Raw genomic sequence first — 19791 nt, forward strand, 5'->3', positions numbered from 1 at the left:
CGTGCCATGCCAGACGTTGTTGTCACCCACACACCTTACTCGTCAAGTAAGACTGAGCTTCTGGCCTGGTTAAATAATAGGATAAATTCAGTGGAGCCACGCTTGTACCCAGAGCTAAGGACCACAAAGCATGGCCGTGGGCAGGGAAACCCACATCACAGTGCTCAGCTGGGTACAAGAAGTAAAACTGGGCAGACCCCAAGTTCCTTACCTGGTCGGTTGCTGACTTGTAGCAAACACGGCAATGTGCTACCTAAGTCTTTCCTTCTGGAAAACGGGAACATTCATATTTCTGAACGTGATTACTAGGGGTCACATGAGGTACTCTCTGAGTACCGGGATTGCTTGGCTCCATCAAGCCGATGCCTATGAAGGCGAGCACGGGTTTCAGTAACTGCAGCGTCGCGTGGGATGCTGAGCAGGAGCACAGCCAAAGGGACAGAGAGGCTGGATCCTCACAGGAGCAGTTCTGACTTTAAAGTTACAGCAAAATCTCTTTCACGTTTCTAAACAGCCTAAATCTGTTCTTTGGGCCAGCTTCTGTCTTTTCTTCGCGGGGCAAAAAATCGGAATTGGCCCTGGTCCACTTTGAAGAGGAAGAAAAAGTTTTGGGGGGAAATCCACTCGCCCCAGGGATCGAATGAGTTGAAACCGTTCTGAAAAACTTGTGATTTAGATCGTAATGAATGCTAATGCTTGTAGTGAAAAGGTCTTCCAACGCCTCAAGCAGGTAGTGATGCTGGCAGGTGGTGCAGGCGAGAGCAGGTCATGCCTGGCTGCCTTCACAGCTACTTCGGAGTGCCCGGGGTGCCGAGGTGAGAACCGGCTGGGACTGCTGCATGGAAGCAAAGGGAAACCTCATGGGAAACAGCCCTGCAGGGGCTGCGCCCTCCTCCAGCCCTCGTTTTTTGTAGATGCTGGCTGGCTAGCACTCGGGTAGCCGTCTTCGGGTCAGATCCAGACCCTAGCTCTTGCGTTCTCTGGAAGTAAATACAGGCATGCAGTCAGAGGCTGTAGGAAAAGCTGAGTTACTCAGGCAGCAATGTGCCTTAAGAAAAGAGCTGCAGCATTTTCTTGGGGAAAGTCTGATTCATCACTTGTCTGCATGCCTGGACAAGAAGAGGGTCATATTTCTGCTAGGCACCAGAGCGGGGGGAGGGCGCTTCCAACTTGATTTATCAACTCGTGGAGATGAATTAGAACCCTCAGGGGAGGGAAAACTTCGCAGAAACTGAAATATTTTTACATTGCAGATGATTGCGGCCTCCAGACTTTTTCTTGTATGGCATTTATGCAAGCACACATTCCAAAACAAAATTAAACAAACAGTCCCTTGAAGACTCCTAATTAGCCACTTTGCTCGATACTCAATTAGAATAACCGGGTAGGTAAAATATGACTGCAGCGCGGAGACTTTCATTTGAAGTTGCAGTCCGTGAGTGATGTTGGGGAACGAGTGAGGGAGTTCATCAATGAGCGCGTTTTGCTCGGAGCAAATTCGGCACTACAAACAGGCGGCAGGAGGGGAGGGCGAGATGCTATAAACCTGACGAAGTCTTGTAATTTAAAGCAGAGGCCTAGAGTTCAGAAGATCTGGAAAGATCGTGCCTCTGCCAGAAACCTTGATGTGACCTCAGGCAAGTCGCTTCACCTTTCTGTGCCTTATCTCAATAAATATCTCTGTTTCCTATCTGCAAAATGAAGATAATGCCTCATACGTGTTCTGAAACTTGGATGTTAATAAAGTACACAGAAGTTATCAGGTAGGAAGTCCTCCAGAAGAGCAAATTCTGAGTCGTATATGTTTGTACAGCTCTCGATAGCTGCAGGTTTCCTTTTTTTTTAGGCCACTTGCAAGTACTTACTCTGTTTAGGCTTATTTGGCTTATCCTCCTGGTGAGGAGGACAGACCTGGACCAAACATTTGGACTGAAACCCTCTGAAAACCGCAGGGAGGGAGAGCAGCTGGTTTCTCCAAACGGAGATCTCGAATGGACTTGGGGTTGTCATCTGCACAGCAAGAACGTGGTGCTCGGAGCCTCGTGCCAGAGCCCAGCTCTGATGTGAGAATTTGTTGCTAAAACCCATCTGTATCAAAGCATGATAAAGAGCATTAAACAACTTCCCGCTACTTAGAAATTGCCACCTCTGTCTGTCTAGTTTTGTTTCCACGAAAGGACACAACTCTCAGAACTAGCAAATTATGTAGTTTCTATTGATACCATCTATACTCTGCAAGTAGCTAGTGATTTTAGCTGGCTGTTTTTCATAGTACAGAGAGAACTAACTGGAAGTGCTAACAAAGTAGGTTTGTCTTCTCCCCACCCTACATCTCCAGCCCCTCCTGTGGTCACATTAAAGTCTCTGCTTTATATCTGCTTACATTTACTAACAGTCAGGAAAACTTAAGGCTTTACCCAGGGATTCCTCCTTAGAAAGACATCTCAACAAGAGAGTGTGTTTCTGAAATATGTCCCGGGTGAGGTAAAATTCAGAACATTCAGGAAAAGATTGGAGAGGAAAGCCTCAACACTTCTGGAAAAAAGGCAAGTAAAGTTTAATGCACTTCTGATGAGGTGTGTTAAAGTCATGGCTTAGCTTTTGGTATTAAAGTATTAATACCATCATATTAGAAGGGCTAACATTTAAAGAATCATTTAGCCTAATACGTATATATATAAAGTGATATCTTGATTTATTATACAACCCAAGGTTTTAAAAACACTTCTTTGAAAAGCACTGGGAAATTTTAGATCTAGCTCAGGCGTGCACTTCAGTTGGGGGCAGTATCTTTTATTTGTCTTCCTAGGCAATTGTAATTATCAGGACACCTTGAAGACTAAGTTCTTCTTGAAAGTAACTTGCAGTGCAGCTCTTGACTTTGATCATGTGTTTCTGCATGTGGATTGACCAACAGAAGCCAAAGGCTGCAGAAGGACTGAAGCCACAAAGACTGGAAACGCAGGTTTGCAAGGGTTGTTTGAGCACATTCAGGTGTTTGCATTGTTCACAGTGTAAGGACATTGGATAGTCCCTAAAATCCTTTTGCTTAAATTCAAAAGCAATGTAATGATTGTTGAAGACTTCAGTATCCTCTGAAAGGCTCTTCTCCAAGGTTGGGTGCACCGGGATTTGGGAAACTGAGTCACTTTGTAGCGTCCTGGATTTGGGACCAAAAAAAAGGAAACATCAAAGCAACCTATAGTCATGAAGAAAGTGAAAATTTAGACCTTTATCCATTCTTTGTAGTAAATAGGAAGGGAGAGTTCGTAACTGGTAACAGTTGGAAATCAAATTAAATGTTTTGTACTTTTCCTACCTCTATTTGTAAAACTTAAATCAGGTATTCTACATGCAGAGACCTTCAAACATGTCATTACAAAAAAAAAAAAAAAGCTGTTATGAATCAATTTATTATAAATTTTAATTTAAAATTGCACTTGCATAATTTTCCAAATGGGTTGGAGCCTTTATAAACTTCAATCACTTTTTTTTTTTTCCCAAAAGAAGTCAGGTGATATATCTTTTCTTATCTTCCCGATAAAATCTCTCAATGCTGGAGAGAATTATCATTTGCTTCCCAACCTTCCCTTGTCTTTTGAAAAGACCAATAGGTAATTTTACCAACTTAGATAAGGAATTCCATTATAACTGAAAGCCAATTATCTGTCAAGACATTACTGCAATATTATTAGAAAACTGGATACTTAAGCAGCAGGCAGTTTTTTGGGTGTTTCTTTTTTTTTTTGTATTTCCTGCCTAACTGTCATGCACTATGTTTTGATTAGATCCTAATGATACCAAGAATGTTTTAAACAAATACTCAGCCCATGCAAATGAAAAACATTTTGCTTCTTCAGTTGCACTTCTGTGGCAATGGTAATTAATACGTCTTGGGATATTCAGACTGTATCTGATTAAACCAAGGTGCGCCAAAGAGGGCTTTATAAATAATCTTCCCAAGAACCCCGCTGTGAGAGAACTAGGAGGAAAAAGGGATTGCGTTAGACGGCGTCATTGTGACTGAAGGTGTCACATCTGCCGATCCTGTGCCCATAGCCCTTGGTCCTGCCCTGGACCACCCCTGGTGAAAGGCACCGACTTGATTTTTCATAGTTTTTATGACAATAACAGGCTTTGCAACTGCAGGCCCAGCAGACTGGAGGAATCCTATTGAAAAGTACGTGGCGTGGTGTACCCCGCAGTGATGTGGCTGGGCCTGGCAGAGGACAGCATCTCCAAAAGAGCAGTCCCAACACCAGAGCACCTACGTGCCCAGCTGTCTCCCTCAGTGTGACCCTCACGGGTCGGTACCAGTCCTCTGCTCTGGTATAGGTTTGTTTTACGGCATATGGCATGAAGGATATGCCAAGGAGCTTGGGGTAAGCTGCCCCGAGGGGCTGTCCCGTGAGGACCGGCACCCAAAGCTTGCTTCCAAGTAGCCTCCGGGATCAAAGAACCTGAACTCTTGGCCTCCCGTGGTTAGTTATAGTATTGCCAATCCCTTACCTCAGTGATGTAATGTTTGCAAGCCAGAAGGAGAAGTTTGTTTGGGTTTTGAATTAAACATGTTCTGACTCCGCCAGCGCCCGTTCTGCAGGCCGTGACCAAGGCCCCAGCAAAGGACGGGACGCAGCCAGCCCGCAGCAGCAGCACCAAGTCCTGGTGTTGTGTTGTGTGTTTTCCCCCGTTCCCCTTTTACAGGAATTCCTTGTGACTGCCCGAGTGTAGCGGAAAGAGATGGCTGTTTTTTAGCTGATTTATTTCATGTTTGTCAGCCAGCTTCGCTCTTTTGCCGGTGTCGTCAGCTTCCCCTTGTTGTTTGCATAGGTCTTTCCTATACCTGCAGGAAGCAGGTTCTTAAAAATAGGAAAATATGATGTTAAAATAGGAAAATATGATGTTAAAACAACAAAAAAGTTGGCAGGGGAGCTGAGGGGCAGGGGACACGAGATGGATGTTAGGGTGGCCGAGGTCTGTGTGTTTGTGTAGAGCCATCTGCTCTCGCTCTCAGTACTGGGTCGTGGCTGGCTGTTAGCAGGCCCTAGCCTCGCACGCTGTGCAGTTGCAAAATCTCCTTTTCTGTGTGTGTTTGGGCATGTCAGCAGGCCTTTGAAGTTTTATTAATAACACCTCTTTTAAAGAGGTGCTTTCAGTTCCTGGATTAGATGAGGGAGTGGCCCGTTTACCTCTGCACCACCCCTATCTAACTGTCTCAACCAAGTCACTCCAACACCTTTTGTAACAAAACTGCTGAAAACTGACACCAAATCCCCCCTCGATGAAAAGCCGTGCAGAAGAGCATCCGTTCAGCAGGCCCCGTGTCAGGTTGCACGCCAGCTGATGCAGGCCGTGTGCGCAGGACCCGCAACCCACCTCTTCGGTGCGTGCTGCAGAGCTGCAGATCCACCACGGGAAAAAGCTTTGGGGTTTGAGGTCTTGGGAGGCCAATGCCCTGCTGTTTTGGCTTTGCTAGGCTTCTCTACCTGCCTGTCTGGAGCACCAGGGTGAGCACCTAGTGCTTGTGGTTTTGTTTTTTTCCCTTTGAGAACTCTAAGGCATATTAAGGAGGGCAAAGCATTACGGTAAGTCAACATCGGTTGGACCAGAACATCTCCCTGTAGATAGGGAAAGAAGGAGGCTTGATTGAATTTAGTAGACTCACTTTATATGTAGTTTAATAATCCATTGTTAATCAAGCACAATCAGCACTCTTGATAACTCCTCCTTTATGAAAAACAGTAAAAAGGAACAACAGAGTAAGATGGAAGTGTGCTAAAATACCACTGAAGTACTGGGCATGCAGCCCAAGTTGTACCTTCTCGGGTCTGGTCCCCATGTTCGTGGTTGCCACAGAGTGTAAAAGTCTTGGATCTCTTTGCATTTTCTGTGGGAAGATACTTGGGACCTCAGACATTGACAATTTTTTTAATTACAGCCCGTGGCAATCACAGCTTCACGGAGGGAATTTCATGGGGAGGTTTGGCTACAACTGCCAGTTCTGTCCATCAGTGTAATTAATTTACATTTTAAAAAATATTTGGATTGTGGTTAAATAACTGGTAATCATGTGCAGGTGCTAGATTTTGAGTGTGATCTTCATTACTTCTGGCAGGGAAGGGAAGAGCTATCTTCATGAATAAATACTTCTTTCCTGAACTTAAATACTGAGATTCCATCTTTGTGGGAAAGAGAATTTCTTTTCTCAGTCCATAGTTCATATCTCTGACTTGCCCTTTTTGGGACACACACACTAAACACACTTTTAATCTCGCAATATGCCCAGGTGTTCATTTTCTTCTTTTTCTCTCAGTTCTGGAGCTATAAGTAATTCTGGACTCATTCCATCCACCTGGTTGAGTGCTTTTTTCTATTCTTGATTTCTATTTTTCTCCTTCTCTTTCCCCATCTCTCTCGTGTTTCATTTCCTAAGCTTTTCTGCCAGAGCAGCTTTTTATTTCAATCACCTCCGGGAATGGAGTGGACATAATGAATTGGGTATTTTATACGGGCTCTGTGGGGGAATCAGGTGTGGCAAGGAGTGCGATTAGGCACCGCTGGAGCAGCGCTCCAAGCCGGTGCCTGTGGGCACAGGGCAGCTGCCTTGCAGCGCGGTGCAGCCAGGAGGTGGAAACCTGTGACTTTTGCAATCGCTTACGGTCCATAAAGCAAACGGGGACCCACAGTACAACTTTCCTGCAGTTTGGTTGGGGATTATTTTTATTTTTTCAGGAACTGATACAGATCTGCAGCAGAGATCTGTGCTCTTCCATCTTTGCTAATCAAGGCTGCTGATGAAACGTGTATTTGTCAGGTTTGGCTGTTTAGCTAAATGTAGGAATACACTTCTGCAGTGTGAAGATGAACATCAAGGATCTTGGCATGGGGTAGTGTCAGTGAGTTGGCAATGCAATGAATGTCTCTCGTGAGACACAAACTATTATCCTGGCCAGGATCTGAAGAGGTGCTGGGTGGGTGTGATTCATTGTTGTTGGATTGTTTGTTTGTTCTGCCCTGGGTTGTTGCTACCTGTATTACTGTTCCATCCTCACCTCCCTTCTGGAGCAGGACTCTATTTTCGTAAGAATCCCAAAGCAGCGACACACATTTGCAAGAAATGATCCAGTGTCTGGCACTGGGACAAGAAAAAGTCTTGCCCTGATCTCATTTGTCTAAGCTGCTGTTGAAAACTTCCATGAAGTTAATATTGCAGCAGGTTTAGGAAGCCTTTCTCCAGTGTTTCACTACCCTTGATATTGAGTTATTTTTCCCTTGGTATCCAACAAAAATGCATTTTGTTGCAATTGTAGATTGTTTTGTTTGTCCACTGTTGGACATAGAAATCTTCCACTTTTTTATATATTTAAATTCAATTTCTGTTTAGCTTAACTTCTTTATTTTGCAGTTCTCTCTTATATTAGACTATGTGCATCTAATTCTATTATCCTTTGGTCATCGGTTAAATTTCTTAAATCTCTTGTGACTTTCATTCTTCTGTTCAGGGGCTGGGCTGTTTTAAATTTGTCTGCTGCTGTATCTATGTGAAAGCGCATTGTCTGAGCCTGGACTCAGGAATGTGACTGAGTAATTAACTCCCATTTTTTATGTATGCCACTCATTTTCCTAAAAATCAGGATTTTGTTTGTTTTTTGGAACGGCATTACTTTGTTGACTCATGTTTATGTTGTGATTCTCCATGACCCCCAGATTCTCATTCCTTGTTTTGTGTTTGTGCGTCAGTGTTTGCTTCCAGAGTATGTTATTTAGTTTGTTAATTAGCTCTTCTGAGTGTACCGAGTTCTTTGGATTCAAGAGGAGCTCATATTTTCCCGTGTGAAGTTTTTTTTTTTTTTCCTCTTTACCCCTGCAATTTCTTCTGTTGCTATGTGAAAGACAACACACAGAAAACAAAGAAACTGCCAGATATTCAGAAGAAATGTGGAAGCAGAGTATATACAAAATAAACAGGCTGAGAAGAGGGACAATTGTTTGTCTTTTTCAGCTGTGGTAATTTTATCTGCATTCCTAAGAATTGCAGGGGAAACAGATATCAAACATACAATTTTTAAGAAATCAAGTGTAAATTGAGTGAACACATTAAAAAACAAAGTTAAAGATGAGCCAGAAGAAGCTGGAAGGCTCTATTAGATATATCGCTTTGTATATCTAGGGATGATGTTGTGATTTAGGCAGCTAAAAATGGCCATAGCTGCTTTTGTAAATATGATGGATAGTAGAATAATTCATGGTTGACTTTCATTTTTCAATTCAAATATGTTTGCACATGAATTACCGTTTGGCCTGGGTATATTAAAACATCATCTTCCTGGATAAATAGATAGATCAATGCATTCAATGTTAATCATGTCTTCAAATTTATTTTAACTGGGAATCATGAAGCTGAAGCCTTCTAAACACACGCATTTCTCGGTAATTTTCTTTTTTAATTCAGCCAGGAAACGGAGAGTTAAAGTAGATGGCTAATACAATGTTATCAGAGAGAAAAATTGGGGTGGGATGAGCTGATTCCAGTCCAGACATTTTGAAATTCCAACCGGAATGGACGGGCGTCCTCAGCAAGCATCGTCTGATACCGCGGTATCAGCGTTACCGGCCAATATAAGCTCTTCAAATGTCTTGCAATGCAAATAAATTATTTTTACTGGGAAAATTTTAGAAGAGAATAGCTCAGGCTTTCATGCCAAGGTAAATGTTTCACTTTTAGCCTAAATTTTAATGGGAGCATTCCTATATGCCTAGGAGCTGTTTGCAAACCGCCGGGTTTGCCTCCAGCCCTTGTCTGGGGATCAGCCGTGGGTGGAACGGGTGCATTTCGGGAGGCCTTGTCTGTTTGAGGTGCTCCCCAAAGGGGAAAGGGGGGCAGCAACCATCTCAACTTGTGGGGCTTTTCCGTGGAAGGACCAGGAAGGCCTCAGAGCCGCAGGTGGGCGACTGAGGCCTTCATAGGCTCGGCGGAGCCCCTGTGCGAGGCGGGCATGGCAGGGAAGGCCCGAGAGCATGGCACATGGGGCCAGCCGGCCTCGGGGATGGGCAGGAGGCAGCTGTGGGGTGCTGAGTCCTTCAGTCCCTCCATTTTCATCCCATCTTCCTCTTCTCGTGCCTCTGGCTGCTGAGTGAAGCTCGTGTTGCGACCCCGAGCTGCCATTGCCATGTACCCTTTTGTTGCCCTCCCTCCTTTCTCTTCGCGCGAGGAATTTATGGAAGCGGCAGCAAGCATCAGGAAGAGAGGTCATCCAAAGTTTGGAGGGCTGCTAATTAGCTTTTTTTCTTCATGAATTAGTCAAAGCTAATTAGCGTCTGTCTTTGCGGAGGTTCCGATGCGAACACAAGAAGGGAGCAGCCAAGTCAGGCATTTTGAAGCACCCTCGTGCTCATAGCAGCACCCGCGGACGCTAGGTGCCCTCCTGCCCGGCTTCAGGTGACAGGCCAGGCACTTGGACGCTCCCAAGTCGAACAACGTGTCTAAACCACCACCCGAGCCAGGCACCATAGCAATTCCTCCCGTTTACATGTCGGGGACAGCTTTGTGTCAGGAGGAAGGAGTCTGGGGCCGGCATGGGGCTGGCTTTGAACCCCGTCCCCCTCTCCCTTTTCACCCCTCGGGCTGACCTGGCCGTAACATGTCGGCCGGGCTGGAGACCCAGGTCCGCAGACGTGGCATGCGGACGGCTCTCCCTGGGTACCCGGGGCCCTCGGGCTCGGGGAAGCTTCTGGCTGGGTTGCTTGTGTAGAAGAGAGGGGGGCCACGATCCCACTGCCATCCCCTGGCTGCTTTTGGGGGACGGACGGGGGTCAGAAAATGAATCCCGAAAATGAATTTCCAGACGCTCCTGTCGCATAGGGCAAGGCTCTGCTCCTGTTCGTCAGTGTGAAAGGAAATGAGGATTTATAGCCTTTTACCTGTTACTTTTACAGAGGGAAAAAAATGTCAGAATTTAAAATCACCCTGTAGGGAATCATTTTCCATTTTTTAATTATAAATTAGTATGCAAATGGTCCAAAGTCACTTTGGCTGCTGTCGTAAACTGCAACGCATGGAAAAAGCTCCCTCCGATTGCTTAAGTGATGAAAACACATAGAAACTGCTCCGTAACTGCTAACCGAGGGGAACGCGGCGAAGAGGGCGAAGGGCTGAGCTTCCTCACAGCTCCGAGGTCTGACGGCACAGCAGACGCCCTCTCCATTCCGTCGACCATGCAACAAACGCATCGGTGTGCCCATCAGCGGTGAGGACCCCGGCATCCATCCGGGGGCTGCTCAGGATTTTGCCCTCCCCGTGCCTGTTAACCTCTGGGCACCCAACAGGAGGCATGAGGAAGAAGAGGAAGAGAACCCACATCACTGCTTAGCATCCTGCTGCCATGGTCAGAGGCAGATCTCCACCTGGCTTCTTTGTTCAGCACAGGGGGGTAGCAACCCTTCCCTCTTTGCCAGGATTAATTATTGATCACATAAAGCCTTTTTTATTTATTATTTTAAACACAGGGAGCATTCTGTAATCACTGTTACTTTTATACGCTGCTCTCTTCTGTCTTACTTCTGGCTTCTGGACTGTAGCTGTCACGAAGGTTGTCACATCAGGAGGATGGCTGTCTGCAGCTGTCAGCTGAGAGAGACCATTTTAATTACATTTTTTCGTTCCAGATTCGAGTCACAGTTTTTAGACATGCTGAGATTTGCTTCTCGGCACGTGAACTTGGAGATTGCTTGTGCAGCGGGGAGCGCCTCCCCGTCGGTGGAGGGCTGTCAGATTTTGTGTCTCCGCTAGAGCTCAATTAGCTGTGAGAGAAGTAGATGTTATCGTTTTGATACACACGGTATTAAAAATTAGCTTTGAGTATTAAATATGCAATACTCCTGAAACTTTCTAATGTACTCTTTACTCTTTGGCATTGATGATGTTTGAACTGTACCTATCTATAAAAGGTCTTTTCGTTGAGAACGGCTGATTTCTAACGAGCAAAATGTTCGGGAACATTAACCTAAGCACCAGATTATCAGGAATATTAGCCTTTAAAGTTCCTCCACTGCTCTGCCTGAATATGTATGACCGTCTCCGAGAAACTTCTTGGAGGTTATTTAATAAATTGACTGGTGTAGTTTCGTGTTGGACATCTACCGACTGGGAGGAGGGCCGGATCGGATTGGAAATGTTCTTTGCGCTTACGATTTATCACCGATGGAAAGTGCTAACAGGTTCAGCAGAGTACAGGCTTCGGAAGGGAGGTCGGTGGGGAGGCAGGCGTGTACTTGGTGTAACGCCCACGAACGGCCACACCGCTGGCTCGTGGCTCGGTGTCACTTGAGGAGGGTTCTTACAAGCCGATACGGTTTTCCTCAGCCACTGTTCATCCCCTAGGACCGGGTCTTTCCAGTTTCTGTTCTCCATGCCTCTCACATATTCAGCTGGAGGTAAAAGGCCAGACGCTAATCTCTGAGCCTGGTGTAAGTCTGGAGCACCGTTCCCTTTGAAGTCAGTGGTGTTTCCTCTACATTTGTGTCTGTGCAACCGAGATCTGAATCCGGTACAAGGTGATGGGAGCTTTTTTGCCCCTTTTTTGTGGTTTTTGTTACTGGAGTGTTGCTACTTATAGAACACATTTCGGTTTCACTGGTACCTAAATCAACACAGATGTTTTCCTGCACAGAATTTTCCATTATGGGCTGAAGTTTACAAGATTTCATAATTCAGATATCTCTGAGTCATTTTTGAGTTTTTCTGTTTACAAGGGTTTTCTTGTGAAATCATAAAATATCCCCAGCCACCCCTCCAAGAGGCTTTAATACAAATGCATTGTAACGTGCTGCCGAGCTCCCCCTGCCCTCTTCCTCTCCCACCACTTCCTAGGTCTTAAAAAAAACTTCAGGAGCTCTTGATACCTATTGAAAAAGTTACTGGGGAGATTTTACAGCAAGAGCTATTTTTTTTTTAATGTGTTTGCTTTTCCTCTTTTTGCCCTGATGAGTTCTCGCTGCTCAGTTTGCCATGCTGGAAGGAGACAGGCATCTGCAGGAAAACAGGCTCTGGGGCTGGTGGATCTGGTGGTGGGATCTGGTGGAGAGGCTGGGCTGCTTTCTGGCCGTGTGTTTCGAAAACCTAATGCTAATAGCTGGCTAACCGGATGAGATGACTTCAGTGTCTAATCCCAGTAGCCTTATCTTACCGAGATCAGTTTGCAATTATAACGAAACGTGTTTTAATGGAGGCACGGTTAAGCGCGTTAAACCTCTCAGATGGTTTAGGTACTCGAAGTGGCAGCTGCAGGCTCGTCCCTGCCCCTTGGGCAGCTCGCAGCGTCCCACCACGGTGTCCCACCTCCTCCTGGGAGAGCTGGCACTGCCCAGCCTGGAGAAGAGGAGGCTCAGGGGGGATCTCATCGATGTCTATAGGTACCTGAAGGTGCAAAGAGGACGGAGCCAGGTTGTTTGCAGTGGTGCCCGGTGCCAGGACAAGAGGCAGTGGGCACAAGCTGGCACGCAGGAGGCTCCCCTGAACACCGGGCAGCACTTCTGTGCTCTGCAGGTGACCAAGCACTGGCAGAGGTTGCTCACTGTTTCTTACTGCTGTGATTTCATCCCAAGAAGAGGGGTACCAGCGCTGGGGAAGCCTCCTGGGAGCCGGTACGGGGCTGCACAGCACAGCCCCCTTCCCACCCGCTGCGCTTTGCTGGCTGGGGCAGCGCACGGCTCGGGCAGAAGGAGCTGATTAATCCCTTTGGATGCCTAAGTCTAGACAAGAGCAGAAGCATTTTAGGCATGTTCTGTTTTGCTGATGGTTTTTTTTTTTTTTTTTTTAATCCCGAGGAGTGTAAGATGAGGCCGTGTGCTGTGGTAACAAATTCTTGCTGGTTCTCCCTGTCGGAGCAGAGCAGGACGAGGATGCCCTCCTCGTGGTTTCATGCTTGCTCAGCCCTGCTTGGCTTTCAGAAACATGCACCTGACGCCTTTTTTTTTTTTTTTTCTCTGTTTTGTTTTCATTTTGAATAGAGCTTTTTTTTTTACATATTCCAGAGTTTTGTTCTGTTTTTGTGTCTCTGCGTGTCTGTGTGTTTTCTTCCTGGTTTTGCCTTCCTGTGATGCTTGCATGTCAGACTTCAGCAGGGAAGACGTAGAAGCACTTCATGTCCAGCCTTCCTGAGGTGCAGACACATCTGGCCTGGAGAGCCATAAACTGACAGGGCAGAAGAAGGAAATCTTAGGCCAAAACCAAGGCCCCCGGAATAAATGCCAGCACTCACAGTCCCAGCATGGAAGCGTGTCACGTCCTTAAACATTTGTTTAGCTGAGAGTTTTGGAGGACATTGCCTAGCTTCAAAATAAACCAGAAGTTGAACTGTTGGGCACCTCATTCCCAAATACCTACAGAACCCAAAGTTTTCCACTACAAGCTCCTGGTTTCTGTTTTCCAAGCCAAAGAGTGGTTGCTGTGAGGTGCTCTGCCCTGGACCAGGTCCTGTCCCGCGAGGCCGCTGGACGCAAGCTGTCGCTTTGCTGCACGGAGCAGCTCGCACGAAGCAGGTGAAGCAAGTGGGAGCAGCAATTTCTAAGAGATGGGTTCTGGTTCTGAATTTTCCTGGTTTCTTCCTCTGCCCACCACTGCCCCCTTACCATGAGCCCTGGGCGCATGAAAGTCCTTTGTGAGTTTGAGATTACCCCTCCTAATCTTTTCCAGAGCAGACCTCCTGATTTAAAGCGCCTCGTGTGCTTATTTGAAAGGCAAATAAGGACCAAATAATAGAGGGCCTTTTTTTTTTTTTAAAGGAAAAAAAAAAAGCCAGGGCTTGTGTGCATGAAAGAAATCACAATGCAGCCTGCCTCGCGCTGTTTATACAACCTGGTGCGAGATCTAAACACGAACCAAGAAGTGTCAGTGCCCATACATGGGGAGGGCTCGCGCACAGCTGTTTTATATGGGGGAAGTTAAAGCAGAGATCACCGAAGCGAGTCTCATAATCCTCTAAGAAGTGAATGACTAGCAGCTGCTTAAGGCGTTATTCCTATTCACGCTGCCCGTGGAAGTGCACTTGAAGCTGGTTACCCTTTTTGGAGACACGAGGCAGAAAATGCATAAACAGCCGAGGGAGGGAGAAAATCGGGGAGCTCGGTCCCAGTCTGCAGGGCTGAGCTCAAGCCTGGTTGCTGCAACACCGGGCAAGGTTAAATCTCCCTTGTGGGGACGTCGGTCCCTCGTGGGGAGCTGGCATTGGGAGCAGCACGGCGGTACCGGTCAGTGCCTGTCCCGTCAGGGGCTGGGAAGTCTTCTCATTGCAGAGAACATCCCATAAACATCTTTAATCGGCCTTTTTCTTTCCCCATAATAAATAAATAAATTTAAAAAAATAATAAAATAAATAAATCTTTGTACTAGCCTTCCTCCTGTCAGTTTGTAATGAGGAAACTGTGCCGAACACAATTTAGCCAAATTAAAAAAAATAAGCTTTGCTTAAGAATGAGGAACTGATGGAGGGCTTGACGCTCTTCTTGCTGGGGGAGATGTAAATCATGAGTAAGTTTACTGGAGTGGATTAAATTATAGCGGCGTAAGGAAACGGTGTACAATGAGATGTGAGTCAGGCCCAGAAAGTCCCATGCAGAGGTGCCAAATGGCAGCAAGGGATCATCAGAAAATCCCACAGAGCAACTTGGAAGTTAATTACTGGGGACATTTTCTCATCTGCAGCAGAGTCTGTTGTTTACTGAAACAGGTTCTGGACCTGCGCAAACCCCGCCACGCCGATTTGGCCGAGATCACACCCCACCGTGGAAAAAGCGTGTTTTCTTTCTCCCATTTGTTAGTCTGACAGTCCTATCTCACACCGCGTGTTTCCCTTGTGTTTCCCCATCTGGCAGCTCCCTCTCTGTGTCTTTTCTAATGGGGAAGGGGGTGGGAACGGACGGCTCTCCCTGGGGGCATGGGGGAGCAGGAGCATCTCCTGCCTGCCCTTGGCTCGCGGGCGGGTGAAATGTTTGGACCCTGAGCACCTTCACCGAGCACCCTCAGAGTCTGCAGCATATTTTTGCTGTCCCACATGGGAAGAGGCTCCCCTGCACACTTCGGTACGTCAGTTCCTAGTGAGAGGAGCTGAGATACTGTCTTATCTGCCTTCGGCAGCAGCCGCGGCCCCGAGCCGGGGCAGGGCTTCCCGTTAGGTGATGGAGGGGGGAGGGATGTTACAGCTGGACTTCATCAGCGCTGTTTCTGCTCCTAAGCTAATTAATAAGTAAAATTATACCCTGAAGAGACATTTGGGGGGGGGATTCTTTATAAATCCACACTTCCTTCTGAGTAAGAAACCATCGTGGTTACAACAGATTGGAGGAAGCTGTTCGAAGGGCTGCAGGATGCTTGTGTGGCAGAGCTCGTAGGTGTCCTTCCGCGTGCGAGCAACGCTACCGACGTGGACACAGCAAGCCTCACGAGGTCCAGCGCCGTCCCAGGAGGAAGCGGTGAAGTTTTGGTGGGGAATCAGCGGGGCTGTTGTGTGCCAGAGCCTACTCCAGGGCTTCCTGCAGAAGACGCGGGGGTCAGCGGGTGCTCCGAGCGTCGCGGTCACCGGAGCAAATGTTTGTCGTGTCGAGGCTGGAAGCTCCCGCTTGCAAAAGTGTTCCCATGGAAATGTTTTGGAGCAGGGAAAACAAAAAGTTTCTGCAGGATCGCCGCGAACTGCTCCCAGGCGTCTGGCCGGCCGGCCTGTCTGGAGGGCTAAGGGCTTTGGGGCGAGGACGTAAACCTGGAGCGCAGGGAGGGCGGTGGGGCTGTGAGGCTCCAAATACAGGGAACAGAGGGTGGGGTAGGTGCTGCCTGGCAGATCTGACCCCCAAAACTTTAGTGGGGAATGGGACTTTTGGGGGAGAGCAGCGAGGGAGGGATGTAAGGGGTGGCGCTGAGGCAGGAGCGGGGCCAGCCCATACCTTGCTTCAGGTTCACTGGTTGTGCTGGAAGGCAGTACGGCTGTGAAGGAGAAGGAGCGTGGAGGAGGAAGAGTGGTTGTTTTCTGTTTAAAAACACCATTGATACCTTAAAAAAGAAGGAGTTTTTACGAAACCCTTCTTGCTTCACTAAAAACGTGCACCGTGTGAAGGCAGGTGCCCAGGCAGCGCTCACAGGGCCGCGATGCCCTCGGAGCTGGCTCCGGGAGAGGTCGGCGGCTTTCGCCGGGGGAAGGAGGCTGCCATCTGAGTTAGATTTAATGTTCTTCAAGCAACAAAGAGTCACACGGTTCCCACGAACTTGTAAACGAGCTGCTCATAGTTCTGGCATTACCTCTTTCGGAGCAATCGTAGCGATCTCTGGCTGGGGACGCTGCAGTCATCGCGGAGCGCCTTCGGAGATGTGAGTCAGAGCATGACACCGGCTTCCTGCGTGCTGAGTAATCAGTCTGCAGCCGAGCTGCGGGACGCCAGCACGCCCGGCCCTGCCTCACGTCGGGGGCTGTCCTCAATTTTTTGCTTTCCCTACTCACAGGTCGCCTTTTTGGCCGGCTGGCTCCGAGCGGACGCTGCAATTCACGCCGAAGTGGGTTGCATCCCGAGGTGCATCCTTTTTTATCGTTGCATCCATCGCTGCTGGCACTCACGAGTGCCTCGCGGGTCGGCCGCGACCCTTCCCAGGGCTGGAAGGCGAGGGGGGGTCCGGCGGGGGGAGCCAGGGGGTCAGGCGCCGTAAATCTGGGAGCTCCCATTCGGATCGACTCCCCGCCAGCTGAGCACCATACATCACGCATCTGGGCTGGAGCTGACGGTTTAATGGCTTGATGAGTTTAGGAAGAATACTTTTATTGTGTGTCTTCGATTATAGTAAGTACGGCGTGAAGTTGTTACATTACGAGGAGCTTACACGGCCTTCCTGTGCCCAGCACAGGCTGCGCTTCCCAGCCAGGATCCTACCAGTAAGCTGGTGGAATCCTCTTAAGTGAGGAGCTGTTAAATTAATAAAGCTGTTAATCACGTGAAATAAAAAGGGAGATAGAGAGGAGGAGGAGAAAATCTTATGCAGAAATGCCAAATCGTAGCTAGAAGGTTTTCACCGGGATGGTCCTGCGGGGCCGGGTGGAGCGGCTCCTCTGTTGCAGACCGGCTTTTCTTATGGTGATTTCTGCACATCCCCATTTTCTTACATATCCTCTGTGTCAGAGCTGGAGCCTGGCTCCTAATCAAACGTAAAGCCGAGATCGCACTGCGCTTCTTAAATGTTAATCCCAACAGAAGAACCCCTTTATACTTTATAAAACCCTGTTATTATTATCCTCTGCATACAGGCAAAAATTGCAGGCGGAGAAGGGGAAAAAATCGCTAAAGCCCTTTTGTGGAGGTACTGTCAGGACCAGTTTGGGACTGACAGACAGACCGTGGGACTTGCTTGCATGTTAAGCTTATTTTTAGGACCATTATATTTATATTATATTATATTTAGGCCTGGCTTTTAGGTATACTTAAAAGGGATGGAATTTGCAGAAAGGCCTTAAATACTCAGGTCCTGTGAAGTCGATGGGATTGAGGTGGCTTCTCAGACATTTAGGTGCTTCTGAAATTTGGCTTTCCATCCATTGTGCTTCAAAGCTGTATGGAAGAAAAGGCGCTGGAGGGGAGCGTGATAAATAATCCGCATGCAAAAAAATTGAAAATTGACTTTTTCTGTATGATCAGCTATACGGGGCCATTATCCAGGCCGATAATGGCCTGGTTTTGATTGCTCTTTATTTGCCAAGTGTGGCTGTAGCAGGGTTTGCAGCTGCAGTAAGCACGAACGCACATGTGTCTGATTGTCGGCGTGCCTGCAACAAACGGCGTCCTTGTCAGGCAGCTCGGTGTCAGAGTGGTTTTAATCTTCGCTGCTTTTTGCGGGGAGGAAGCGATTGCTATGCCTCAGCCTTTCAGCACAGGATGCCCTGCCTCAAGTGCGTATTTTGTTTTAAATGAGCTTGCTCTTGTCAGGAAGCAAGGCGGGATGCTTCGGTTGCGGTCTAGAAAGGTTCTTGCACGTCAGATGTCCAGCATATGCCGGTAAATGCAAAAAGAATAATTAAAAATGTATATATATATATTTCATTTTTTATTTTTTTAAATTTCATGGAGCGGTGGAAGAGTGGTACCAGCGAGCTGCAGAGCAGAGCTGCAATGCTGACCGGGGTGCAGGGGCCCTGGGAAATGAGCCCCGGGTAACCAGGAAAGCTCCAGGCAATCCTGGGCCCAAACCTGTGGTTTTGCATTTCCCTTTGAAGTCGGGGGATTTGCGCTCCCCTAACGTGACCTTTGCATCCTCCTCTGGATCTTATTGTACTGACTGGAGGCTGGCGGGCCATTAACAAAGCTGCAGAAAAGCAGAGCCGTCTGAGGGGTTTCTTTTGTTGTTTTAAGACCCTTTCCATTGACAGAAATCGTGGCGAGGGAAACGGAAACAACAGGGCCGGAGCCCCACGGCGAGGGGCGTTCGCGGGGCCGGAGAGGCCTGGCCCTCCACAGGGCTCTCCTTCATGCTGCCCTGCGAGCACCCGGGCTGGACAACCTCAATTCCTGGCCTGCGAAAGGCTGGCAGCGGTGCCAGCGCGCTGAGCTGAAGGTTTTTGGCATCGAGGGCAGGGTTTTTGGCCTCCTCTCCCATGAAGCCCCGGCCTTGGCCTTCTTTCAGAGGGAGGTGCTCCGAGCGGCTCCAGTTGACTGAGAAAATCGCGTGCCCGGCTGATGAGCTGTGGCGGAGAGATGAGGCTTTTGAGGAACGGGGGCTCCCAGCCTGACTTCAGCTCTGCATTTCAGCCCGCCCCGATGTGTGTGAAATGCACCAGGATGAGGAAGGTCAATAGAAGCTCTTCCCTGGCCGTCACGGGGCTTGACAATGACCCAAAGCCGGTGCCAGCTCTTGGCTTCTGGCTGGCTCCAAGCCATTTTTGTGCCTCTTGCTCCATCTCCACCTGGCACCGTGTGCTGGCGACCTCTCAGAGTTCACAATCAGCTGTGTGCAAGCACTACCTGTGCTCTTAGAGACGAGAGCCCCATCTATATTGAGACCCTGAAGCCACGCTGTGCAGGTCCCAAGGCTGCAGGCCATGTCCTGCTGCCCGTTGAGCAGCGCTGACCGGCTGCAGACCCCCGCACGGACACTCGGACACACAGACCTGCCTCCTCGGGGGTCTTCCTTCTGCATTTCCCAGCGGAAGGGCCCTGGTGCACCTCATCTCCGTCTGATGTTTGGCTGGAGTTGGATCCCAGCCAAAAGAAACCCAACCCAAGCACCGTCAAAGCCAGGGGCCTGTGTTATCTCCTGGAGCTGAAGGGCACCAAAAAACCCTGAAGGGCCCTTAGCCTACAGCCCAAGGAGACACTTTTGCCCGTGTGTAGTGAAATCAGCCAGAACAAGTGATGTTGACCTCGGACCCCAGGCAGAAGCAATATCTGTAATCTCATGTTGTAGGGGATCTGTAATCTCCCTTACATTGCTATATCTCATTTACACATACTTCCCCGTGTATGTACAGATAGGGGCTTTATTCAAATATTAATCAGCCTGACTGATGGTGGAGATTTGTGCTTCTGACAACTTGACATCCGTGCTGTGCGAGGCCTGTGGTGTACGGGGCGGCGCAGATAGCCCTGAGCCCAGCACCTCCTTGAGGCGCGTGTTTCGTAGGACAAGTTGGGTTTTTCAGATGTTAGCTTCCCAACTTTTATTTACTTAAAGAAACGGAGAAGGGACGTGATTCCTTCACACGTTAATACCTTTATATGTTGACATCTCAAATTTCGTTAGATGCTCGTTGAGGTTTTACAATCCAA

At 48.0% G+C, this 19791-nt stretch overlaps 1 protein-coding gene and 2 long non-coding RNA genes across 3 annotated transcripts in view; 2 read left to right on the top strand and 1 right to left on the bottom strand.

The window, feature by feature from the left end:
• LOC310894110 overlaps nucleotides 1-18050 on the top strand; it is a 92603-nt gene extending 74553 nt beyond the window's left edge. The window contains exon 2 of the long non-coding RNA XR_014579566.1: nucleotides 1-18050. This exon is cut by the window's left edge and continues 55480 nt beyond it. This is a non-coding gene — a long non-coding RNA (uncharacterized lncRNA).
• Nucleotides 1-19791, top strand: part of EXT1 (exostosin glycosyltransferase 1) — a 172417-nt gene that overhangs the window by 75786 nt on the left and 76840 nt on the right. The window lies entirely within an intron of this gene.
• The window catches only part of LOC310894109, a 397944-nt gene that overhangs the window by 55486 nt on the left and 322667 nt on the right, over nucleotides 1-19791 (bottom strand). The window lies entirely within an intron of this gene.

The sequence above is a fragment of the Anser anser genome, assembly GCF_964211835.1.
Source record: "Anser anser genome assembly, chromosome: 2".
Lineage (NCBI taxonomy): Eukaryota > Metazoa > Chordata > Aves > Anseriformes > Anatidae > Anser > Anser anser.